Below are 17,352 nucleotides of genomic sequence, written 5' to 3' on the forward strand. Positions count from 1 at the left end.
TTCAGCTCACTCTTGCAGCTTTCTACTTTCTCCCTTTGTGACGCGTTTTCCTTTCTCTCTTCCACCGTCTTTCCCAAATGTGTCTTTTGCTCGCAATAAATCCTTGGGGCATTGAGGAAGTGGTCTACATAATGGGCAGGAGAGTATGCATACCATGTATCCTCAGAGACACAGCATCAAACATGCATTGTTGCCTTCTGCTCGGAGCATTAATAGTGTTTACTGCTGTTAACTGCCCGCCACACTGCTATGGGCCTGAAGAGAGGGTTCATAATGAAGGTGAGGGAATTTAGCAGTTGTTGACACCTGACTGCATGTAAGTAACAAGTGTTTCTCACTCACACCCATCTCAGGTAAATAAGCACACTCACTATCTCCGTGCCCCTGAATATAGGTTGCACCTAGGCAGAAAGTAGTTTGTCTGAGTGTCCTAAGCATTCTGATTAGCTGATCCACTCTCAGCCGTCCATGAATGGAGGCAATACTGAGAGCCAGCAGCATTGGACAGCGCCCCCATGTATGAGACCTTCATAAACGCTTGTGTGACTCTGTGACATAGACGCATATGTTAATTTCACCGAAATGGGAAATAAGTTAATAAATGGGTACAGAACCATTGAAAGGCTCCCAAAGGGCCCACTACACATACATGACGAAAACACACATCTGTAGGTTTTCTTACTGCTGCGCTCTACTATCTCAGGTGGAAACGTTCCAAACAGTGCACCCTGTCTCCATTCACTAAATCAGAAACCATATCCTGAGAAATGTACCACTTAGAAGTATCAAGATCATCAGTCAAGGCGCTACAGCTGCAGAAGGTAGCTCAGACACATCATCAGAGGTCTGTGGCTGCTGCATTTTGCTTGCAGGCCCCTGTGCTGCTACTTCTCACCATGCGATGCATGTATGTATGAATGAACATTTATACAGCGCAAACGTAGCCAGAGGCAGCATACCACTTCAAATGGCCAAATCAGAGAACCTTTTTGAGGTGAGACTAGGGGAAATGCAGAGTGTCCCATCCTCGTCGCCAATGTAATATGGGGCCCTAGGTGCTCATGCTAGTAAGTAAGGTGACGCAGACACGGTGGTAGGGTGGTACTAAACTGGCCTCAGGCACGTGCGCCCGGCCCCTTTTATTGGCAGGGTCACCTGACTGGTGACGCCTGTGTTGGGTGAGTGTGGGTTACACAAGTAAGACCAGCCCTCAGCAGAGTGGCTGGCAGAAACAGGCAAGCACAGCCCACACAGTCCTGTGGAAGCCCGCGAAAGGGCCTCGAGGAGACTCCTGCTTGATGGAGGTCTGGCACGAGAGGGAAGACTGCCGCTGCTCTGCCGCTGGACTCCCAGGCGCCCCAGGCCGTCACGCCATCTGCAGTCTTAGGAGGTAGACAATCTCCAGAGTCAGAATGCCGTCCAGAACTGTGTACAGTGGACTCCCCACTGCTCCAGGTGCACCCGCATCAGAAACTGTAAATAGACTTTGACCACATGAGCCCAGGCAGGACCCGATCGACAATATCCCGCGAACTGTGAGGTCGTGGACAAGCGACTGAAGTATCTGGACTTCATCCACACCGTGTTCGTGCCCAGCTGTACCTGGTTAAATTATGGACTCGTGCGGAGGTGTCCGGGTGCTCCCAGCTGCACCATGTCCACTGCAATTCTGCAGTCTGCCTTTTCGAGGCCGAGAGACTGATTGTGGTGCTTTGTTATTGTTTCTTTTACAGGTTGGACTTTTGTTTGGTTCCTCAATAAAGTTTGGGAGGGATGTAGAGTCCAGCTGGACTCATTCTAGTGTTTCTGCCAGCCACTCTGCTGAGGGCTGGTCTTACTTGTGTAACCCACACCCACCCAACACAGGCGTCACCAGTCAGGTGACCCTGCCAATAAAAGGGGCCGGGCGCACGTGCCTGAGGCCAGTTCAGTACCACCCTACCACTGTGTCTGCGTCACCTTACTTACCAGCATGAGGGCCTAGGGCCCCATATTACACAGAGCACTGCAGGGGGAGGCGCTGAGAAATTGTAGTCTTTGTAGAAATGTATTTTCAGCAGGTTTTCAGTAGGGTTGAGGTGGTCTTTATGGGTTCTTTATGCTCAGATGGAGAATGCATTTCTTTCATTTTCTTCATTTTCACAGTTGTCTGTCTTGTTTCCGGCGGTATCCTGGATGCTGGTGTGCAGGGCGCCTCAGGGGATGGTCACCTTGCTAGCCGGACAAGCTGACTCTGTAGACAGTGCTGTGGGCAGTAAAGGGGAGCCAGGATTTGGAGGGAGAGAATGCCTTCAGGCTGTTGAAGTGTGCGCTCATTTGCAGAATGGCTTTCGGGTGTAAGGGAGGCCACGGAGCAGGGCATGGCCACCGTCCAGATGCAATAATACAAGGCCTTGGATGGCTCTTCTGAAGTTGCTTCCTGGGAGGAAAGGTTTCACTTTCTTCAGTAGAGAGAGTTGGTGCCAGACCTTCCTGGACTTCATTCTTGAGGGTCCGGTCAGTGTTGAGGGTGAATCCGAGCCCTTGGTGTTTACTGAAAGTTGAAGGTTGAATCCATAGATGTTCATGTAGTTAAGCCAGCTTTGGACTTGCTGTTGTCCCATGGGAGGATACTGGACTTGGTGGAGTGAGTTTCAGGTAGGCACTGGACGTCTGTGGGTGGATGAGGTGCAGGCAGTGCTTGGGGTTGGATGTTGGGAGCAGATATGTCCATTTTGAGGTGCGTGTGATCAGGCATTGTTGAATTTTGATGATTGTTAGTAAGTAGAGTACCAGGAGGATCTCTGGAGAGATTGAAGATTTCAGGACTCATGGTGGATCCCTGGGGGTTTCTGCAGGTGGCTAGGAGCAGCACAGCTTCATTGGCATTTGCAATGCTACACAGCTCCATAGATGTGCGCAATGCCAAACAGCTCCATAGACATTTACAATGCCACACAGCTCCATTTACAATGCCACACATATCCGCAGGTGTGTGCAATGCCATAAAGCTCCATAGAAATTTACAATGCCACACAGCTCCATAGACGTTTATAATGCCACACAGCTCCGTAGATGTGTTGAATGCCCACAGCTCCATAGATATGTGCAATTCCACACAGTTTCATAGATACATGTAATGCCACACAGCTCCAAAGCCACTTACAATGCCACACAGCTCCGTAGATGTGTGCAATGCCACACAGCTCCATAGACATTTACAATATCACACAGCTCCATAGACATTTACAATGCCACACAGCTCAATAGCCACTTACAATTCCACAAAGATCCATAGATATGTGCAATTCCACACAGCTGCATAGATTTGTGCAGTGCCACACAGCTCCATAGACATGTACAATGTCACACAACTCCATAGACATGTACAATCTATAGTGCCATAGATACGTGCAATGCCACAGTTTTATATACAAGTGCAATGCCATACAACAGCACAAACGGGTGCAATGCCACACAGCTCCATAGATATAAGCAATGCTGCACAGTTCCATAGATATAAGCAATGCCACACAGCTCCATAAATATGTGCAGTGCCACACAGCTTGATAGACATAAGCAATGCCACACAGCTCCATAGATATGTGCAATGCCACACAGCTCCATAGACATAAGACATGCCACACAGCTCCATAGATATGTGGAATGCCACACAGCTCCATAGATATGTGCAATGCCTGATTCCTATGCACAAGTGCAATGCCACACAGCTCCATGGACCAGTGCTGTGCCATCAGCCTGCTGATGAGTGCTGTGTCCTCATCTTCCTGTTGCAGTCATCGGTGTGTTCTTTGAAGTTATGACTGAGCTACCCGTGTCAGTCTCCTCTGTGACCCTGAGTGCCTCATTGAGATCTGTGAGTTTCTGTCTGATAGTGTGCACTTTCCACAGGGTTATGCAGGCGGTGGCCTTTGTGAGTCCTGAAAATGAACTCTTCTTCAGTATTGTGGTCTTTAGTGAAGCAGAAATATAACCTACATTTTGCCTTTTTTACCCCCATACCTCAGTGAGGTATTTTAATGTGTTTTAAATATGACTTACCATCACTAGAATTGGTTATGAGGTAAATTAAGGCCTCTCTGGGTAGCTGCGAAACAGCGAAACAGCCATGTCAGAAATTAACATGCTTCAGGGGGTGTACGATTCAGGAAGACCTGATGCTGACATCCTAAGCCAGTCACATGTCAGAAATATCTGTGGAGTGAGGCTTTGAGATAAGAATGGACATTATTTACAGAAAGCACACCCTCCCTGACTTAACAATAATGCAGAATGTACAAATCAATTCCAGTCAAGAAGATGCCACAAAACCACCCGCTACACGGGTGGTCCCTGTACCAGGTCGACAATTCCAGATTCAGTGCTGATGACGGATGGGCAGACTCTCTCCCTTCTTTCTACGCACTCCCTGATGTCCTGGGGTTCATCGTTACTCACCCTTCTACTTCAGACACCCTGATCACACCCTGACATTCAGAAGAGTAATTTGGCAACCTGAAATTTTACTCCATTCTTAAAGACTTGACCAGTTGACAACGGCCAGCAGCTTGCTTTCTCCTAGCAAAAACAGACACCAAATCCACAGTCGCCACCCTTCATCTCAAGATCTTGGCTCCAGGAACTTCACAAGTTTACAATTTCTCAACACCAAAGGGCATGAACGAGACATCCACAAACAACTTCTCTATGGCACCTTCAAAAAGACCCCACAGGATTTTCCATAATCAAAATGGACATTTTCCAGGACCAAAATGGAAATTGTGGGGTACAATGTTGTATTTATTGCGGCAATTTTGCATTGTTTTATTTTACAAATATTTCTTGGTTTATCATGGTTTAAAGCCCCCAAAACCTCATAAAGCCGCCGTCTCTCGCTATTCCCCTGCCCAGCCATCACCGTTCTCTGATATTCTCTTCCTCTCCCACCACCCTCACACCATCACTGTAATGTCACTGCCTTGAATCCCCCCTCACATTCCTCTGCCTTCATCCTCAATCTTCTGGGCATCAACCTCATGCTCCTTTGCCATCATCTCACTCCGGTCATTGTCGCACTCTGTCCACACCTCCCTCCTGTAATGATTGGATACATGTAACAATTTTTAAAAAGTAGGTTTGGGAGTACCCCCAAAAATAAACAAATATATAGAAGTGTATATAAAATTATTTTATTTGAAATATAAATATTTACACACACACATATATATATATACATACAGAGAATTAACTTACCTGTACTTACAATGCCTCGAAAAGTCATGCGTGCTAAAGGTCTCTCCGTGGTAAAGGCATGTACAGTAATGGCGTTGTAGTTTGTTTGGCCTGTTCTGAAAGCTTCGTTCCAAGTGACCCTGACTACTCAATTATTTTTACCCAACAGCACTTTGTATTCTCCAATAAAGTTTCATTTGTCAACATTAAAAACTAGCTCCGCCAAGAACCCACTTCTTTGCTATATGCTTGCGAGAAAGTGTCACTCATAGTTGTTGAAATGCCACTCATAATTACACTGAAAGTGCTTAATTTGTAAAACAAAAAAAATTCTAAGTAAAAATGTGCCGGCGCCCAAAGCTCTCCTCTAAAGCATGCGGCTGCTGCATTTAAATGTGTGACCACAGAATACTGAGGCAGCGTAATCCTGAAGTAATCTCGGGTCTCTTTAATCCATTTACAGCCACTTCCTGCCCCTTCAGCTCACTCTTGCAGCTTTCTGCTTTCTCTCTTTGTAACGCTTTTTAGTTTTTCTCTTCCTTCGTCTTTTCCATGTGTCATTTGCTCGCAGTAAATGCTTGAGGCAGAAAAATAAGTGCCGGCCCTCAAAAATAAGTGCTGGTGCCCCACACGAGAAACCGCCGGCTCATATTAAGCACTGCACTGAAATTATGAAAATGTTACACACAGCAATCTGAAACTTTGGCAGCTATGTTCAAGTTTAGTTCTGCCATTGTCGAGGACCCCTGCTCAGTAGCAGCTTGCGGTGCGCTGAAGGGCTGTGGGGGGAGGGGTTTGGAGGGAATAAACATTTATTTCATTTAATAAAAAAACTAAAACACCTTTCCTAGCCGCCGTGCCGGTCCTCTCCATCGCCGGATGCTGCAGGCACAGGCTTAGGCAAGAGTCACTCCCCTGTGGGGCAAATTTATTTTAGGCCATTTCTGCCCCCCTCAGGGGCAGATCGGCCTATTTCTAATAGGCCAATCTGCCTCCGGGGGGCAGAAACCACTTAGGCACCAGGGATTGGTGTGTGTGCTGTTTGGGGGGTCAGCCCCATGGGCAAGAGTCACTCCCCAGCGGGGCACATTGCTGTTGGACATTTCTGCCCCCTTGGGGGCAGATTGGCTTATTTTTGGAAGGCCCATCTGCCCCCAAGGGGGGCAGAAAGCCCAGCAGAGAACAGGGAAGATTATTCTTTTTTTTTTTTTTTTAAAAGAGGGTTCGGATATGGCCATACCCCCACCCCCAAATAAATGGGGACAAAGTTGTTCTGCCCACCAGTGGGCAGATGGGGCAATTACACCCTATCCGCTCCCTGGGGGGCAGAAAGCCTACTGGATGTCAGGGAATTAAAAACAAATATAAAATAGTGGGGTGGGGTGGCTACCAACCAGTATGTGCATGGTTATGCCTCCACCCCAACTAAAGGGGGTAACAGTCTTTCAGCTCTCCCCCGCACACTAAAAGATCTTATCCCAATGGCAAGCATTTGGGCCATGAGAGCTTGTCTAACCGTCCCACTTGGAATGGTGAGGGCTGCACTTTTTGGTCTTTGGGATGCTGCCATGTAGAAAAATCTACGAGACCTAGACTCATCCGAAAACTAAACATCTGGTTGAGTCCAGGGTGGCGTGCTTCATATGCACACCGCACCATTTTCCTACCCAGAATGCCCTGCAAAACTCCAACTTTGCTTCAAATCACACGTTTTCCCACATTTTTTTGATGGAACAATTTGGAATCTGCAGGAATCTATAAAATTCCTATCACTCAGCATTGTCGCATCTATACCGATAAAAATTCTGCCCCACTTCTCGGCCTAAAACCTTTTTTTTCCAAGCTGCCCTTTGGGATCAGCTTTGGTTCCCCCTCAATATCGACATATGTTTGGTTCTTCCCTGTCACAGGCACTTGGGCCCACCTACCCAAGTGAGGTATCATTTTTATCGGGAGACTGAAGGGAACGTTGGGTGGTAGGAAATTAGTGCCAGTGCGGTGATCCCACACAGAAATGTGGGAATTTGTTTTATTTTTTAGCTAAATTTGAGGTTTGCCGAGGATTCTGGGTAAGAAAACACAGGGGGATCCACACAAGTCACACCTCCCTGGACTCCCTCGGGTGTTTAGTTTTCAGAAATGTCTGCGTTTGGTAGGTGTACCTAGATGGCTACTGAGCCCAGGACCAAAAACGCAAGTGTCCGTCACCCTCCCCACCAGCAAAAACAGGTAGTTTTGTATTTGATAATTTTGATGTGTCCATGTAGTGTTTTGGGGCATTTCCTGTTGCGTGCACTAGGCCTACCCACACAAGTGAGGTACCATTTTTATTGGGAGACTTGGAGGAATGCTGGGTGGAAGGAAGTTTGTGGCTCCCCTCAGATTCCAAAACTTGCCATCACCGAAATGTGTGGAAAAAGTTTTTTTTCTTTGCCAAATGTTGAGGTTTGCTAAGGATTCTGGGTAATAGAACCTGGTGAGAGAACCACATGTTACCCCATCCTCAGTTCCCCTAGGTGTCTAGTTTTCAGAAATGTTCAGGTTTGCTAGGTTTCCCTCCTTGCAGGATGAGTTGGAGGTCAAAATCCACAGCTAGGCACTTTCCAAAAACATGTCAGATTTCAATGTAAAGATGTGATGTGCCCAAGTTGCGTTTCCTGTTGCGGGCATTAGGCCTACCCAAACAAGTGATGTACCATTTTTATCGGGAGACTCAGGGGAACACAGAATAGCAGAACAAGTGTAATTGCCCCTTGTTTTTCTCTACATTTTTGCCTTCCAAATGTAAGACAGTGTGTAAAAAAGACGTCTATTTGAGAAATGCCCTGTAATTCACATGCTAGTATGGGGACCCCGGAATTCAGAGATGTGCAAATAACCACTGCTTCTCAACACCTTATCTTGTGCCCATTTTGGAATACAAAGGTTTCCTTGATACCTATTTTTCACTCTTTATATTTCCCCAAATGAATTGCTGTATACCCGGTATACAATGAAAACCCATTGCAAGGTGTAGCTCCTTTATTGGCTCTGGGTCCCTAGGGTTCTTGATGAACCTACAAGCCCTATATATCCCCGCAACCAGAAGAGTCCAGCAGACGTAACAGTATATTGCTTTTGAAAATCTGATATCGCAGGAAAAAGTTACAGAGTAAAACGTATAGAAAAATGGCTGTTTTTTTCACCTCAATGTCAATATATGTTTTTATTTCAACTGTTATTTTCTGTAGGAAAACCTTGTAGGATCTACACAAATGACCCATTGCAGAGTCAGAATTCTGTCTACTTTTCAGAAATGTTTAGCTGTCCGGGATCCACCATTGGTTTCACATTCATTTCTGTCACTAACTGGAAGGAGGCTAAAAGCACAAAAAACAGTAAAAATAGGGTATGTCCCAGTAAAATGAAAAAAATGGTGTTGAAAAATGTGTTTTTCTGATCCACGTCTGCCTGTTCCTGAAAGCTGGGAAGATGGTGATTTTAGCACAGCAAACCCTTTGTTGATGCTATTTGCGGGGGAAAAAACACAAGCTTTATTCTGTAGCCATTTTTTCCCATTTGGTTTGAAAAAAACTACATTTTTGCTGTATTTTGGCTAATTTCTTGGTCTCCTCCACTTGAACCCACAAACTCTGGGCACCTTTACACTTCTGGGGGAGGACCTGAGAGAACCCCCGGATGTACAGCCCCTGTCTGCAATACTCAAGGAAGCGCAGCCGTGGCGTTTGATATCCCTGCTATATGCATACATACAAAAAGAACGCACACGTGAACTGACAAAAGCTAGACTTGAGTGGCATAGGGCTCTGGGGATGAAACTAACTGACGAGCAGTGGCAGTACTGCTGCTCGAGGACTCGGGAGGTGTCCCTAAATGGTAGGCACCGCCTGATACATTTTAAATATATCAGCAGAGTGTATTATACCCCCATGAGGCTACGCAGATATGGGCTGCGCTCAGACGCCAACTGTCCTAGGTGTGGGGAGGACCAAGCGGACCTCCTCCATATGTCATGGTCATGACCAGGCGTTCATCGCTTTCGGGAACACATACTCACTGAGCTGGAAAATATAGGGGGACACCTGCTGGATCACAAGCCACTTTTGGCATTGCTCGGCTGGGACAGGGGAGCACCAAAATCGAGCCGCTGAGTGATGACAAATGGGCTGCTTCTAGCTAAGAGACGAATAGCAATGCGTTGGGATCGGGGTCCGGTACCGACAATAGATGAATGGCATAGAGACAGAGTACTGTAATACGCAGACGGACGCATACAATGAGTTGGCGCCCCCAACTAGTAGACCTGCACCGTACTGGGAAATATACAAAAAGTACCTGATTGGCAAAGAACCGGGAGATCCGGAGGGTGGGGGACCGAGGGAGGACGGAACTGATGTCCCCTGAGCGCATACCATTGTTAATGCTTAGCGGAGGCCTGCCCAGGGACACCAGTTAAGGGTGGATGAGCGGGGAAGATGGAAAAGAACACCAGGGGCTCGCGTCTCCTGAAACAACCAAATTGTTGGATTTACTGCTTAACGAGTATAACTCCAAGAATGAAATGTATAATGGGATGTGCCATATGAAGATACAATATGTGTTGATGTAATTGCTTACTGTGTATATTTGTATGGAAAGGCATAAATAAAATAATAAAATAAAAAAACTCTGGGTACCTCTAGAATCCCTAGGATGTTGGAAAAAAAGGACGCACAGTGGGTGTGGGTAGCTTATGTGGACAAAAAGGGATGAGGGACTAAGCAAAACTGACCCAAATAACAAAAAAAAGGCCTAGCAACTAGACAAAAATCGCTGCCATCACGCTCTGTACAGGATTTAGTGGAAAAATATTGATTTGCCAAATGTCTAAAAGCTGGCGGCTCCGTCTAGAGCTCTTCTCTGGATCAGAAGGCTCTATGGTGACATCTGTTTCTAAGGACGTGTCTACTGAACCTCAAATAGAGTACTTTATTAAACAGCCTGTTTGTTATACTAATCTATCTCTGCACTGGCTGTTTTATGTGATAAATCAATACAAATGCCGGTGTTAAGGTATTGTGCTTCAAAATACAAAAAGGTGTCACACACGAGTTAAAACATGATTATTAAAGAATTTTTCCACAGTAAGTAAGATGTCTGAAGTCTGGCTTCCCCCTTTCCCCTTACAATACTTGATATAAAGACACTTCAATCAAATTCCTTTTGCTTCAGTCTTTATTCTTTCATCTCTACTGCCTCAGCAACAGTTCTCCACACAGCTGCTCTTCTAGCTACTCAACGTTCTACTGTCAACTCCAGCCCAATAACTGTCAGACTCTACCATTCTAAGGGGAAGGGGAGGTGGAACATACTACTTCTATCGGTGTAAATATTAAACTCCTATTAGGATAAACTTATTTATATAGAACAATATATATATATAGCTTATTTAATTAAAACTGCGATACAACACATCTTCCCTTCTAACAAAACTAGAAATAGTACAGTCATCTGCTATCATTAATTACAGTTCATTATACTCAAGTAGTAATCTCGTAATCTTTATGCCAAACAGGAGGTTTAATTCGTCGGCTATATGTTCTTTTCTCATAACCTCCTTCATTGCGATTCTGTGGAACTTCCTGACTTCCTTCCGCTTCCTCAGGATTGCTTTCAGTCTTTTCTACACCCGGTGGCTGTTTGACGATCCTATCCATGCTCCAACACTGTCCATTCTCTAATACAACTACATTTCTTTTTACTTTGGCAATATTGAATGGGCCCATAAACTTGGTGTCTCTCACATTTGACCTCATTCCCTTCAATGGATTTTTAACATACACTCTGTCCCCTACCACCCACTGTTGTTGTTTCGTACCATGTTTCTTATCATACATTCTTCTGTATTTATCTTGGTGCAGAGATAATTTAAGTTTGATATGAGGGGTTGCAGGTTCACTCTTCTCTCCTCCACCTAACCATGAGGGAAAGAATTTTGTGCTTGGTTTTCTGCCTTTTAGCGCAGAAAACGGGGAAACTTTAGTGATTAAATTTGGAGTTGTATGGTATGCCCATAACATGTCTCTGATAGCATTTTCCACACTCAAATGATTAACACTAGCTAACTGTATGCATTCCTTGATCATACGATTGGTTCTCTCAATCAGACCATTTGCCCTTGGGCAATACAAAGCTGTAGTGAGGTGATTTATACTGAGAGATGCAAGGAAGTCTTTCATTGCTAAAGAAGTCAACTGAACCCCATTATCAGTAATAAGGGTAGCTGGTATGCCCTCAACAGCAAACACATCCTTGAGGAAATTTATCACCGATTCAGTTGTGATTTGGTTAACTAATTTTGCATTTATCCAATGCGAGTGGTAGTCAATTAATACTAAGGCAAAGCGTTTGACTACTCCTGTCATGTTGATTGGCCCAATGATATCTAATGCCAGTTTGGACCAAGGTTTGTCAGGTATGGACACAGGAGAAATTGGGGTTTTGCGAATCAATTTCGTTTTATCACTGCGTGCACATATGGTGCAATCTTTGACTTCTGTTTCAGTCATGGAGTCCATATTTGGGAACCAGTACCGTTCCCTAATACGTGATTTTGTTAGGCTTCTGCCCAGATGGCCCTCATGAGCCAGCCTAATGATTTTGTGTCTTAAACTTGCAGGAGGTATTATTTTATCATTCCTAAATACACAATTTCCTATTTCATTTATTTCATATCTCACCTCCCAGTAGCTTTTAATAACTTCATCCAGATCCTTCCTGGATTCAGGCCATCCTTCCTTGGCTCTCAGTTTTAGCAAGGATAAAGATTCATCTTTTTGACATGCTGAATTCCATTCATCTTCATTGATAGAAGATGTAGAAACTACCAATATAGGATATTCTGGAGTATCAAAGTCTTCTACTACATCCAACGGAACTCTAGATAGAAAATCCGCAGCCAAATTTCTATTGCCAGGGAGGTACTCAACCTTGAAACAGAAGCTTTCAAGGCCCAAGGTCCACCTCGCAATCCTTGGAGTGCTGTTGTAAAATCCCTTAGTGGAGAATACATAAACTAAAGGTTTGTGGTCTGTGCGTATGGTAAATTGTGTACCCCAAAGAAAACATTTAAAATGTTTAACAGCCCAGAAACATGCCAGAGCCTCTCTTTCAATGACTGAGTAATTGGATTCAGCTTTGCTTAGAGCCCTTGATGCAAAAGCCACAATCCTCTCTTTGCCATCAATGACTTGTGATAGTGTAGCCCCCAAACCCAATTTACTGGCATTTGTGGTGAGAATAGTTTTCCTTTCATGATTAAAATTACAAAGATATGGTGCTGATAAAATGGCCTGTTTAATCTTTTCAAATGCATAATCATGACATTCCCTCCATTTATAAGGTATGTGACTCTTAAGTAACTCTCTGAGATCATATGATGTATCTGAGAAGTTTTTGACATATTTGGCCATATATTCAGTGAGACCCAGAAATGACTTGAGTTCATCCTTATTTTTGGGCGCCTTTGCTTTTTTAACTGCCTCTACCAGGGAAGTTTTAGGTTTAAAACCATCATCTCTCGATATTGTATACCCTAGATAATCTACAGAACTCACACCAATCTGGCATTTTTCCTTCTTTAACGTTAAGCCTGCTGTTTTCAGTATACTCAGAACCCTCCTCAGGTTTGTGTTGTGTTCCTCAACTGTCGCCCCATAAATTAAAATGTCGTCCTGGAAACACAAAGTTTTAGGAGTGTCTCCTAAAATATGCTGCATGATTTTCTGAAACACTGCAGCAGCCGACGCCAGCCCGAACGGCATCCTATTGAACATAAAGGAACCCATAGGGGTGGTAAATGCCGTAAGCCACTTAGAATCTGGGTGAAGTTCTACTTGATGATATGCACTGGAAAGATCCAGCACCGAGAAACATACTGCATCTCCCATGGTACTTAAAATCTCATGGATTATAGGAAGAGGGTGTCTTTCTACCCAAATATTCCTATTCAGGTCTCTTAAATCAATACATACCCTGATGTCTTTTGAATTACTTTTCCTAGCAATCACAATGGGGGATAACCATTCAGAGCTGTCAATAGGTTGAATTATGCCTTGAGATTGCATTCTGTCAAGTTCCTCCTTGAGCGCCTGTTTCAGTAAATGGGGTATCGGTCTGGTTTTGTGTACGGTAGGCTTTGATTGGGGTTTCAACTTGATTTTGTGCTGAAATCCTGCTAATAAACCCAATTTTCCACTAAAAACTTCTGGGAATTCCTTAAAAATTTGTTCTTTTGAGTTGGGTTTGTCAATGATCAAAACTTGTTCTGGATTGTTTGGATCCAACTTAATCCCCAACTCCTTCTGATGCTGCCAGCCCAAAAGACTCGATCCCTCCTTTACAACATAAACCTTCCCCACAGTGGATCGACCCTTGAATGAAATAAGTGCTCTGAACATTCCTTTAAGAGGAATAGGGTCCTGGTTGTAACCTTTGGGGTTAATATCTGGTTCCGTTAAGCTGGTCACAATTCCATCATCAATTTTGTCAAGGTTCACAGCATTAATAATCGTAAAAGGGGAACATGAGTCAGCAAAGACCTTAACCGGGTTGCCATCAATGAAAATTTCACATTCTGAATACTGAAAAGGAATTACTTCTTTATCATTCACCTGTAATATATTTTTTTTAACTTCTTGATGATTTCCTTCTACATTCTTGCCATCATATGGTCTTTCTGGTCTTGACATATCCCTACACACTCTAGCAAAATGCCCTTTTTTGTTACATTTCCTACAAATGGCTGTTCTTGCTTGGCAACCAGTTGAATTCGCTAAATGGTTGCTGCTTCCGCAACGAAAACATTTTAGATTAGGATTTACAATCTTGTTTTTTTGAGGTATTTTATCTACGCCTCTAATTTTGAGAATGTTGTCTTCTTCTATGTTACCTTTGATTTCTGTGACCTGATCTGGAGCAGATGGACATCTAATTTCCTGTAAGCATATAGCAGTATGCTCAATGGATTTAGCAATTTCAATTGCTTCATGTAAGTCAGGTTGCTTTTGTAATAGCTTCTCTTGAATTTTTATATTACTGGTGCAACGAACTAATTGATCTCGAATGAGTGAATCATTAAGCTCCCCAAAATTGCATAAAGTACTTAATCCTCTCAAAGCAGCAATATAGTTGGTTATACTTTCTTGCTTACTTTGATTGCGAGAAAAAAATTTATGACGTTCTAAAACAACATTTATTCTGTCTCCAAATTGTTTTTCTAATTTCATGTATGTGGTGACATATTCATCCCGCACCTGATCTTCTGGAATATTAGGTTCAGGCAAGGATTCGTAAATTTTCCTACCATGTGTTCCTAAATTGTGTAATAAAATATGCTGTTTTCTAACTGGATTAAATCTGTCACCCCCAATGGCAATTAAATATGATTCAAATATTTTGAACCATTCTTTCCATGGAGAACTAGGTTCTCCAACCTCATTTAAAAACGGAACAGGTTGGGACATACCTGCAGCAGCCATCATGAGTACAGATTCCCAGGTAAATAGGGTAAGTCAAATGCAATTCACCTTAACACTAACTAAATACACTATAAAATATTATTGAAGTAACAGTTATGCAGTTATCATCAGTACAGATTCACAGATAAATAGGGTAATTCCAAGGTAAATCCCCTTATCAATAATTAAATACACATAGAAATTATTGAAATAACAGTAGAGAACAACCAAAATGTAAAGAGTAGGTTTTGTAGCAAAATTAGAGGAAAGAGCTCAAGCAACACACTTCCCACCATGCACCTCAAAAATGAAGAGAACTGTGCCTGTCAGCGTTTCATTACAGGTTCCCAGAATGTACCCAGAAAGTGATTGTGAGCGCTTGAAAACGAAGTTCCAGTCAGATTTTCTTTGAATGCACTTCAGATTTCTGGGTTTCAGGTAACCGAGATTTATTTAAAATGTTTTGGTGCACTGCCAGCAACAGAAATGTGAGGATACTCGTTCCGCAGTTTACCGCGCCTTCCACGTTACCATATTGGTCTGTATTCGTCTTCCTTTCTGGTCCGAAATGCAGCTTGTAATGTAATTAATTCTGTCTTAAATGCCAGTTCTAAAATCTTTAAGGCAACAGGAAAACAGCCATTAATTTAATTATATTGTTGTGCTGCCAGGACATAAAACATATTTTTATATTTTCTTTCCTCTGTGAAATGCCACTTGAAAAATTACAGCCTGGAATACTTTTCTTGTTTTGTGTCAGCGCTTAGATGAAATACTGGTTAAAAGCTGGATTGAATTTCAATGCTTCCGTTTTCTTTCCTAAAAACGTTTTCACTTTGTTATTTCAGTGTTCTCTGTCAGCGCAAAGTGAAATTCCAGTATCTGTTAGAAAGGTTAAGTGTTCCGATCGAAGATATAAATAGAACAGCAGTTTAAGCCTGTGTGCTGACGTGAGAAATTTGAAAAAATTGATTGAATTGGAGTAAGTAGTGTCCTGGTTCCGAAAGTGAAAGTAAGGCACAGGAAGCGCTAAGTATAGAAATGGCACGCTTATGTTCAGCGTAGAGTATTCTTTAAAGTAATAACAGTACCTTAAGATAATTAAAGTTGCTGAAGGGTTATCCAAAAGGGGTAGAGATGAGAGTGCCCCCTTCCGCACGTAATACTGTATCACAGCATTTATCACCAGGGTCCACCCAGTGGTAACCGAATAGGCAAAGCAGTGTGCCTGTGGTGCTATCACATGCAAAACAAGCACAAACAATGTTTGAACACTTTGTAGTCCATTTTTTGTGCATTAGGAGAAATCAGGTTAAAACACTCAATCAGGCACAACTATTACTTGGACATTGCTATTGTCTACATGATAAAGCAATGCTTGTTTAGACTTTTGAGTGTAGTGTTATTTTATTTTTTAACATTTCTTTTATATTTTCAATATATTACATAAATATATATAGATATATATTAACTGAAAAAAACAAAGGTTACAGGGACGTTATAGTTAGGCTCACATTTTAAACATACAAAACCATAGAAATTCAGCTGTTATAGTTAGAGTTATTTGAAGTAACTATAACTCGTGCCCTAAGGTAACTAGAACTTACGGCCCCACCATGCAGTTTTTCGTAAACATTTTTACTGCAAATATTACAGTGATATTATCAATGATGTTATCAAAGATGTCATGAGTGCTGTAATTTGTGAGTGCCTGGTGGTGATTGCTACTGGGTAATATGTATATATTTTAGTTATAGTTAGGACCATTTTTTCCATAGACTGATCTTTTTTTGTTTTGCCAATAACTTTGGTGCCATTTGACAAATCTTCACAAAATTTTCAAAACTTATACTTCAGTCAGTTCAGCTGCTGTATTGAAAGTCTCTGATCCATCAAGCGGTGGCTGAAAAAAAGGGAGGGAAAGGGGGGGGTCAGGAAACACTTTTTCCCCGTTCTACGTCAATGGGATTTTTCAAATTGCTGAACACTACTACAGCCCGAACCGCTGAACAGAATTGCACCATATTTGGCAGGACGGTAGCTCTTGGTCCAAAAAGCATGCTTTTTGTTATTTTGTGTAAATCCGTTCAGTAGTTTTGGAGTAATTATAGTTTACAAAATATAGATATCTTGGCAGGCAGATAATCCAACTGTCCTCTTACTGATATCTGATTGTCTGGCAACACTTTAACAAGGAGGTGTTGGCAGCCATGTTGGAATGTGGCTTCAGCATAGTCCCTGACAAAAAGATTACAAAAAGAAAAGGGGCCAGGGTAGGGTTATCCTGAGCCCCTAACCTTGGTCTAGGGGTCCCCCACGGACCCTGCCAGTGCTAAAAGCATTTAAAAAAAAGAAATCTTGGAAAAAAACTGCAGATAGATATTCACATTTTATTGAGAGTTTTCTTTATTTTTTTAAAGGGTAGTCTGCCGCCCTTTTCTTTTCTTTTGCCCCCCTCGGGTGGGCCAGTCCCCGGGGACATTAGGGGCATTAAAAAAGAGAGGGGGCATGGGGCCTTGTAGGGCTTGTATTAGCCCTGGGGACTGCCACCTTCCCTGGCCGATCAGAGACAAATATGCTGGGGCGGGGGGAAGGCTGCGTGGCCCCACCCATGCCCCAGGGACCACCCTCTCCCCAGAGAAAA

This window comes from Pleurodeles waltl, chromosome 2_2 (genome assembly GCF_031143425.1).
Source record: "Pleurodeles waltl isolate 20211129_DDA chromosome 2_2, aPleWal1.hap1.20221129, whole genome shotgun sequence".
Taxonomy (NCBI): Eukaryota; Metazoa; Chordata; class Amphibia; order Caudata; family Salamandridae; genus Pleurodeles; species Pleurodeles waltl.